The sequence below is a fragment of the Haliaeetus leucocephalus genome, unplaced genomic scaffold (assembly GCF_000737465.1).
Source record: "Haliaeetus leucocephalus isolate CR32 unplaced genomic scaffold, Haliaeetus_leucocephalus-4.0 Scaffold849, whole genome shotgun sequence".
Classification (NCBI taxonomy): Eukaryota; Metazoa; Chordata; class Aves; order Accipitriformes; family Accipitridae; genus Haliaeetus; species Haliaeetus leucocephalus.
In genome coordinates, this window is record NW_010973285.1 from 1201010 (window position 1) to 1209898 (window position 8889).

Below are 8889 nucleotides of genomic sequence, written 5' to 3' on the forward strand. Positions count from 1 at the left end.
TCAAATTGCAGCTTTGTCTACAGTTTGGGGAATAGTGCCTAAGTTAAAACTGAAAAAACTGTAATAAAAAAATATTAAGTCAGCCTGAAAAGTAGAAAAATCTGAAAACAGTTTGTTGGAACAAACCACTGAAAAATTATTTTCCTGTGAGCACAGTGGGTTTTCGAGGTTCTCTGAAGACTGGGGGGGGGGGGGGGGGGTTAGTTCTACCTATGTATTTTATTCCAAGTTAGTTTTGGTTTTCAGCTACTGGTTCCAGTTCTGCAATCAGTTCTACCCTGGCAGACCTTTTCACCTAGGCAGAGATCCTGTGAGGGCTTTTCATCTTTGCATAAGACGTAACTCCCCCAGTTAGATCAGATTGCAGAATCAGGGCCTGAGCATGAATACATCCAGTCCTTGCAGGAAATGCTTGACTCGGCCAAAGAAGTGTAACTCAAGAAACAACACTCTGCTTCATATGGAAAAAACAATTCACTGAATATATTCATCTCTAGCGTTCCACCGCCACAACCAGCAGCTACAAGAAAAGGTGACATTTGTTACTTCTCTGACATGCCAATCCTCTATCAGGATCATTTTGGAAGAGTAAAAGTACAACTGAATTCTGCACAGGCACAGAGGTCTGTAATTATGGCCCTTCATGCATGACTGGCATCTTTATTTTGTATGATGCAGTTTGATCTTTATCTACCTGATTACAAGCACAAGGAGAACAGGGGCATGACCTTCATCTCTACCTTACCACCCCCAGCAGTGTGGGGAGTTTCAGCCCATGGTCTGTCTTATCACTGGCAATCCAGCCACTTTCCAAGCCACAATAATGGAAGTTTCTGTCCAGAGGCTGCAGCACATGTACAGTTTATCTGTTCATGCATCACAACCTTATGCCCTTGGAGGACCTCAGCCACACCAACACGTACAGACCAACAGCACATTCACAGTAAGTTCAATGCCAGATGTACCTTCAGCAGGTCTGCATAAGTCTAACACTCTCCCCTTAATTTTTTCCTCATAACTGATGTCCTCCACTAAGCTCTGCCTTCCCTGCTGGCTGAGGAGAATGAATTTCACATATCAAGGCATATGCTGGGAGAGGCATCCAGCTAGAGGACTGAAGGTAGAAATGCAGAACACATGAGCTACCAAGGACTAGATCCAGCATCAGGTACCCAAAATGCCAGAGGACACAGGGTAACAAGTAAAAGGGTCAGACTGCCTCCGACACACAAAATCTGAGCTGAACTTAATAGCCACATGACAAAAGCAGACACCATGCTCAAGGGCACACAGAATGGTGCATACCTCTGTGAACATCCAACTTTGAGTGAGCTCTGGGCCAGGGCTGGCAATACTGAGACAGTCTTATAAATGTGTATAGGGTTTTAAGCATGTGACTGCAGACCCAGTGGGATTTTGAAACAAGTCTAAGCAGCATAGATGTCTGGCATCAGATTATCCTAGGTCTTCAGCTTCTAATTTGTCTTCATGTATCTGAAAAGTTCAAAAGCATCTATCTATCTCCTAAGATATCTAAATACCTTTGAAAAGCTGGCACTTATGTCTGGAGTCTATGGAACATTGCCCCATTACGTACTTATCTGAGTGTATTCAAAATGCTTCTAGTTAAGACAAACAGAGCCAAATATCTTTTTTTTTTCTTTTTTCTTAAATTTTCCTAAAAATGGCTGGAACATAGCTGGGATTCTCAGTGAAATGCTTCATGTAGCATTATATATTGTTCACTTAGCTCCTGTAACTAAGGAGTTTCTTTCTGTGTCATGTATAAATAAAATACTATCAAGTCAAGTCAGCTTCTCTTTTTTCTTGATGTCCAAAGAGGATAAAAATATAGTGCAGGTGTAATTAATCTTTTTAAAAAGCAGTTCACCTTTCTCTAAGTACCTCCACTATAGCATAAGGGAAAAACGAGAAATAGCCTTCTCTAGTGCTACAGGATTTCTCCCTTTAATCAAAAGCATTTGATGGCTGATCATTAATAACATGTTTGTCAGTAACTGTAGTCTGGTTCAAACACCATTCTTTGAACTGGAGTATCATATTTGGGTACATTGCAAGTCCACAGTGATTTTTACACAGCGTTTTATTTTACCTTTTCCTTGTGTCAAGAGATTCAAGTTACATATGAACTGACAGGCAGATGCAATAGATCCTCTGCAGAGAATGATGGTAGGCAATGGGGTTTGTAACTTTTCAAAGTGGACTGCCATATTTCAAGTGTCTAACCTGGTGATGAATCTGCTATCATTTACCATTAAATGCTTTGGTCTCTGCCTTCAGAAATGCTTTGTTTTAGCCTTGTCATGAAATACAAAGAATGACCAAGTTTGCTTTCATTAAAATCCATGCCAAAACTATAACAGACTTCAGCACACAGGACAAAACCCAAAATAAACCTATGAAATCATGTCGTATGGCAACCTAGTCATAACCTGGAAGAGATAGCATTGTCACGAACATCTTCTGCAGCCATCAAAGTCTGTAAGAATATCTAACCAATTATGTCTGGCAGGTGAATAGCAGCAAATAAATATTTAACAGTTTGAGGAGATTTAGGGTTTTGTGCCAGACCCATATAAGTTATCAGTCTTTGATCTTTGAAATAAAAGAATTGTTCTTTGTCAGAAAAAAAGGTCAAAGGGGCATGAAATTTTACAAATATTTCAGAAAGTTTGGGACTGTTTTGGTTTGTCTAATTTCTGTGATATTGGCGTACACAATGCAGAGAAATGACAGATTGATGGTCACCACAAATATCAAAGAATATCACCTGCTGGCCCAAATATGGCATACCCTTACAGTATCAGATTCTTCTTGTGTTTTTTATTATGGTTTACTTAAAAAGGTCAGGGTAGACTGAGAATCCAAATGAAATTCAATCTCTCCATTTAACAAGGAATCTAGTAAGATGTCTTGAATAGGATAAGAAAACTGTATTTTGAAGACTGGAGTAATCCCAAGGGAGTCTTATCCTGGCAACAGATGAAATACAACAGACCTGATACTTTATTCATAGCCAAGCAATATTTCACTTCTTACTTTTAATTACAATTCTATTTCTCAACTTTTCAAGGAGTAACAAAATGTACAGAGCAGAGGCTTTGTGAGAGACACCGTAGAGGAGTAGGAACAGTCGTAAATTCTCTTTGCACAATGTTTTATATATAATTGTAATTATAATAAAAAATCTCTGTCCAAACTCAAGAGTGCAGAAGCCTTGAACAAAAAATGAACATCTACTAGTAGCAATATATTTGCCCACATATCTCCTCTGTAAGGTATATGAGGAACAGGGGAATATGATCTCATTGAAGAATGAATGGTTTCCTCATCCAGGTCCCCATTAGCATACAAACCATAACCTCACATTTCAGAATATCAGATTCAGTCCCACAGAACAATATGCCACACCATAGCTCTTTGTCAGCTCCTCTTTTCCAGAATGCCAAGAAGCTGTCCCGTTTAACACTGTGACAAGATAATAGCCTCATACACTTTTCTCCTACCTCTGATGGAGGTGTTTGCCCTTCAAAGATTATTGGCTTTTTAGTGTATGCACGCAAATAACTAAAAAAGAATTAAGAGGCTAAGATAAATGTCTCCCAACTTTTCAATATCACTTCTTCTGGGAAAAAAAATAAATTGGGTTTTTGGTTACCAGGATGCTTGCTCTCCTTAATCTGGGGCAATGTCACTGTCAAGGCTAGAAAGTGGACTTCTTTCATGGTTAGTCTTTGCAGCCTAGAATCAGTCCTTAGGCACTGTTTATTTATGTTTGACTCTAGTGAATTCAATTAGTCCCCCTGCTGTCATAACTACTAAAACTGTATGCAGTTTCTTCTGAAGAAAAACAATAGTCAGCTCCCTTTTGCTGGGCAGTAGACCCTTGCCTGCAGACAAAATATAGGCAGCATTAAGAAAAAAGGCAGCTTTTAGAGTTACACGCAAGACTTCACTTTTCAGCGCACTCTGCAACAAAAAGCAGAACCGTCAGATAAGTATGTGCAATAAAAGGCAAAATGTTCTTACAGCATCCATCATCCCTGACAGGACACTTACAAAATCCACATCCCCTTTTTCTTCTCTGGTCTACTCTACACCATCAGTCAGTCCCTTCAAGCCACAGGTGGAAACCATTGAAGTATTCTTGAATTATTTGTTAGCATATGATGTGTGTAGTGTATTTCTACATGAAGTGTGTTCTGAGAAGGAGCTTCTGAAGGATGAGGCAGCCTCTCATCCTCTGTGTGAGCCCCTCAGGAGGGTATTCCTCTGCCATGTCCCTACATTAATGCCAATGAGATGATAAGAGGAGTGGGGTCAGGAGACACTGTAGAATGTTCCCCTTAGCTAACATGTGCCAAAGCAGTCCCAGAGACTGACTGCAGCATCAGGATTGTCTACTGGGGAATATAATTCAAGGAATTATAACCAAGTCCCTGATTTGGCTTCATGTTTCTCCCTGAACTGGCTAAAATCTGGCAACAATTCAGCCCACAGTGTGTGACAGAAGTGAGGGTCTTCAGAGGCAGAAGCAGGCAGCATCTCAGTTGCCAAAATAATTTTCTGATGGGTCAGTGTGGAATACGTTAGTCTAGTCAGCTGCACTTTAAATGAGTTCAGCTGCCTTCCCCCTTACCATTCTTTTGGATCCAGGACCCTGGGTTGTCCCCAGACAATTTAGTAGGAAAATAAACCCTGCCATGAGTTGCAGCACCTTCATACCTCTTGGGCTCCCTCTCAGGGGAAATAGTTAATGCTTCTGTGGGTGAACAGTAAGAACATCTGAGCAGAGTGGTCTGCGATGGTAGGAAGCATTCCTGAGAAGTCATTGTAGCAGCTTTGGCATTTAAATCTTCGGAAAACTTTGCAGGTAAATTGCAAACTTTTGCAAAGGAATCATAATCTCTAAAAAAAAGACCAATTCCTGTCACAAGGACCCCAGTCTAGTCTGATTTTGTCATAAAAGCTGTCCTGTTTGGACTCCAATCCATTCAGGAGAAAAATAACCACTTCTTCTTAATTAAATCCTTAAGAATTACAGAAAAAAATATTTAAATGTTCATTTCTCTGCCTTATGACAGGATAAGGTTTAGCAGAATTTTTTTTTCTTTTTATTTTTAAGCAGAAATTAAATTTAACTTTGCTGAAATCTGATGGGATTTTCTCAGAGTAGCAGTGGAAGTGTTATCAGAAATGCAGTGAAGCTTCAAGTTTTGTGGCGTATCCTACTACGCCAAACGAGTTCTCACCAAGCTTCTGAATTTAGGTGTAGTGGCTGACAGTGGATTAACAGTGCTGGAAACCATCTACTTACAAAGCAGGAAACATGGCACGTATCTGTTAGTATTGGCCCCACCTTGGACCTTCATCTGGATCTGACTGAACCAGCTGCATGGGGAATAGCACAGCTCTGTCTCTGTGACTGTGTATCTAATCCTGACTCTCCTGGGGCTGCCTCGGACATACCAATTACTGCTAACTGTGCGTGGATACCGACACCTGTTCCTTGGAAACTGTGGTGATGTAACCAAACCCATTTTTGTTCAGATTGTGAAAAAACTGTTGGTGCTGCTGATCAAGACCTGAAAAACTTACTTTTCCATTACTGCCTTTTTTACAGTTGTTTTTTAGTTTGGTTTTCTTGGGATTGCTTGTGGTGGTCACTACATCACCTTAAAATCTTACCATCAGACATGCATATGAAGTAATGGCCAGGAATCCTGAAACACTGTTTTCAGGGTTAGAAAGACAGTATACATAGGGCAAAGGAGTGAAATTTCTGCCATACACTGAGTTTGCTCTCTCTCTCTATCTACACTTAGGACTGGACACGGAGTTTGAAACAGGTTCATTTTTGCTGGTACATGAAGTTGGAAACCAAGAGCATTGAAGGAAAAAAGATCCAAAATTAAAAACAATAATCAGACTAGCTCTTGGACATGAAAGATAATGTATTCAGCAGCTGCATGTTCTTTAGGCTACACCAAAACAGCTGCAAAATCACTGTGTGCTTGGGTAAGAGGGAAATCCAAAAAAGAGCAGTCTGCATCTTAACCGTACCGTACACAGGCCACCACATACACTACGACAACACTGTTCAGCAGCAGCCAGCTAGTAGAAATCAATGATTTCCTAGAAGAACTCTGGACACATTTTTAACACAGAAAAATGTTGTTTTCAAAAGGTTACTTTTCAACAGTTAAATCAAATTTCTGAAAAAATGATAGGCCTGTACATTGCCAGACTGCATAAAAATGACTGACTTCTGCAACAAGAAATTCCACAGGACCCAGCTCTTCTTCTGGAGAAAGAACAAAGGATACAGCTGCTCCAAGGATAGTGCTTCAGCAGACTTCCCTTGCTGTAGCAAGGAACTCTGGATGAGACTAGAGAGTTTATATCACTTATACGCAACTGCGAAGCATAAGCGAAGCTGGCACTCAACTAATTCACAAGGATAACAGTACAGGGAAGAGTAGAAATCACAAAGGGAATGGAACCCCATAACTCTGCAGAAGGAAATGCATTAATAAAAGACAAAGGAGGTAAATGATGGGCTGGAAAGAATCTGAGGACAAACTCATGTGAGGCAAAGATTTGCAAAGGTGCAGTTCTATCATTTTGTTGGAATGGGCAGACCCAAGAGGATTTCTTGTCTGGCTCACAAGTACACCACACCTGCAGATGGGAGAGAGAGTATAGGGTAGCATCCTGTGTATAAAAAAGCATAACACTCTGGATAAAAGCATTTAAATTATGACATTCAGACATCCACAGGATACATCAAAACATACATACAACAGGAAACTGTAGATTGTCTATATGGACTAAAAAAGGACCTTTCGAACTGTGAGGGAAAACGTGGAGAAGGCTAAGTTAAGCTACAGAAGGAGACAGTGCAAATATACTGCAGCAATGACAGGCGTGGGCTGAGCATTGGAAAGACCCCTGCCATCACAGACTGCCTCCTTTTCACAGACTAGTGATTCAGACTGCTGGGCAGTGACAACAACTTATACTGGTCACAGACAGAAAGCATGGAAGCACTCAGCAGCGCAGTACCCAAGGTGAAGCAGACATCTATTACCTGAGGACAGTTTGTGCAGCTCAGCAGGGAAAGGACTCCATTCACATTCCATTTTTACCACACTGCAGACATTTTGAGGGCAAAAACATGGCAGAAGAAATATCAGACAGAGGTGGACAAATATGCAGGGCCAAGGAAGGTTATGAGAATGAGCTAAAGACTTCCAGAAGTAAAGCCTGGAGATCCTTTCACAAGAAAATTCATAGAATCATAGAATGGTTTGGGTTGGAAGGGACCTTGAAGATCATTTAGTTCCAATCCCCCTGCTATGCGCAGGGACACCTTCCACTAGACCAGGTTGCTTAAAGCCCCATCCACCCTGGCCTTGAACACTTCCAGGGAGGGGGCATCCACAACTTCTCTGGGCAACCTGTTCCAGTGCCTCACCACCCTCATAGGGAAGAATTTCTTCTTCATATGTAATCTAAAACTACCCTCTTTCAGTTTAAAGCCATTACCCCTTGTCCTATCACCACGTGCCCTTGTAAAAAGTCCCTCTCAGGCTTTCCTGTAGCCCCCCTTTAGGTACTGGAAGGCTGCTATAATGTATCCCTGGAGCCTTCTCTTCTCCAGGCTGAACAACCCCAATTCTCTCAGCCTGTCCTCATAGGGGATGTGCTCCAGCCCTCTGGAATCCTCTGGACTCACTCCAACAGGTCCATGTTCTTATGTTGAGGACCCTGGAGCTGAATGCAGTACTCCAGGTGGGGTCTCACCAGAGCAGAGTAGAGGGGCAGAATCACCTCCCTTGACCTGCTGGTCACGCTTCTTTTGATGCAGCCCAGGCGGTTGGCTTTCTGCGCTGCAAACACACATTGCTGGGTCATGTTGAGCTTCTCATCAGCTAATACCCCCAAGTCCTTCTCCTCAGGGCTCCTCTCAAGCCATTCTCTACCCAGCCTGTATTCATGCTTAGGATTGCCCCAACTCATGTGCAGGATCTTACACTTGGCTTTATTGAACTTCATGAAGTCTACATGGGCTCACTTCTCAAGTCTGTCAGGGTCCCTCTGGATGGCATCCCTTCCCTGCAGCGTGTCAACCTGTGTCAACCACACAGCTTGGTGTCATCGGCAAACTTGCTGAGGGTGTCCTCAATCCCACTGTCCATGCCGCTGACAAAGATATTAAATAGTGCCGGTCTCAGTACTGACCCCTGAAAAACACCACTCATGACTGCTCTTCACTCAGACATGGAGCCATTGACCACAACTCTTTGAGTGTGACCATCCAGCCAATTCCTTATCCACCAAGTGGTCCATCAATCATATCCATGTCTCTCCAATTTAGAGACAAGGATGTTGTGCAGGACAGTGTTATATGCTTCGCACAAGTCCAGGTAGATGACATCCATCGCTCTTCCCTTATCCACCAATGCTGTAACCCCATTGTAAAAGGCCTCCAAATTTGTCAGGCATGATTTGCCCTTAGTGAAGCCATGTTGGCTGTCACTAACCACCTCCTTATTTTCCATGTGCCCCCACATAGATTCCAGGAGCATCTGCTCCATGACCTTGCCAGGCACAGAGGTGAGACTGACTGGCCTGTAGCTCCCCAGGTCATACTTTTTTCCTTTTTTAAAAATAGGGAAATATGTTTCCCCTTTTCCAGTCAGGGGGAACTTCAGCGGACTGCCACGACTTCTTAAATATGATGGATAGTGACTTAGCAACTTCATCCGCCAGTTCTCTCAGGACCCATGGATGCATCGCATTAGGTCCCATGGACTTGTGCACCTTCATGTTCCTTAGATGGTCTTGAACCTGATCTTCTCCTAC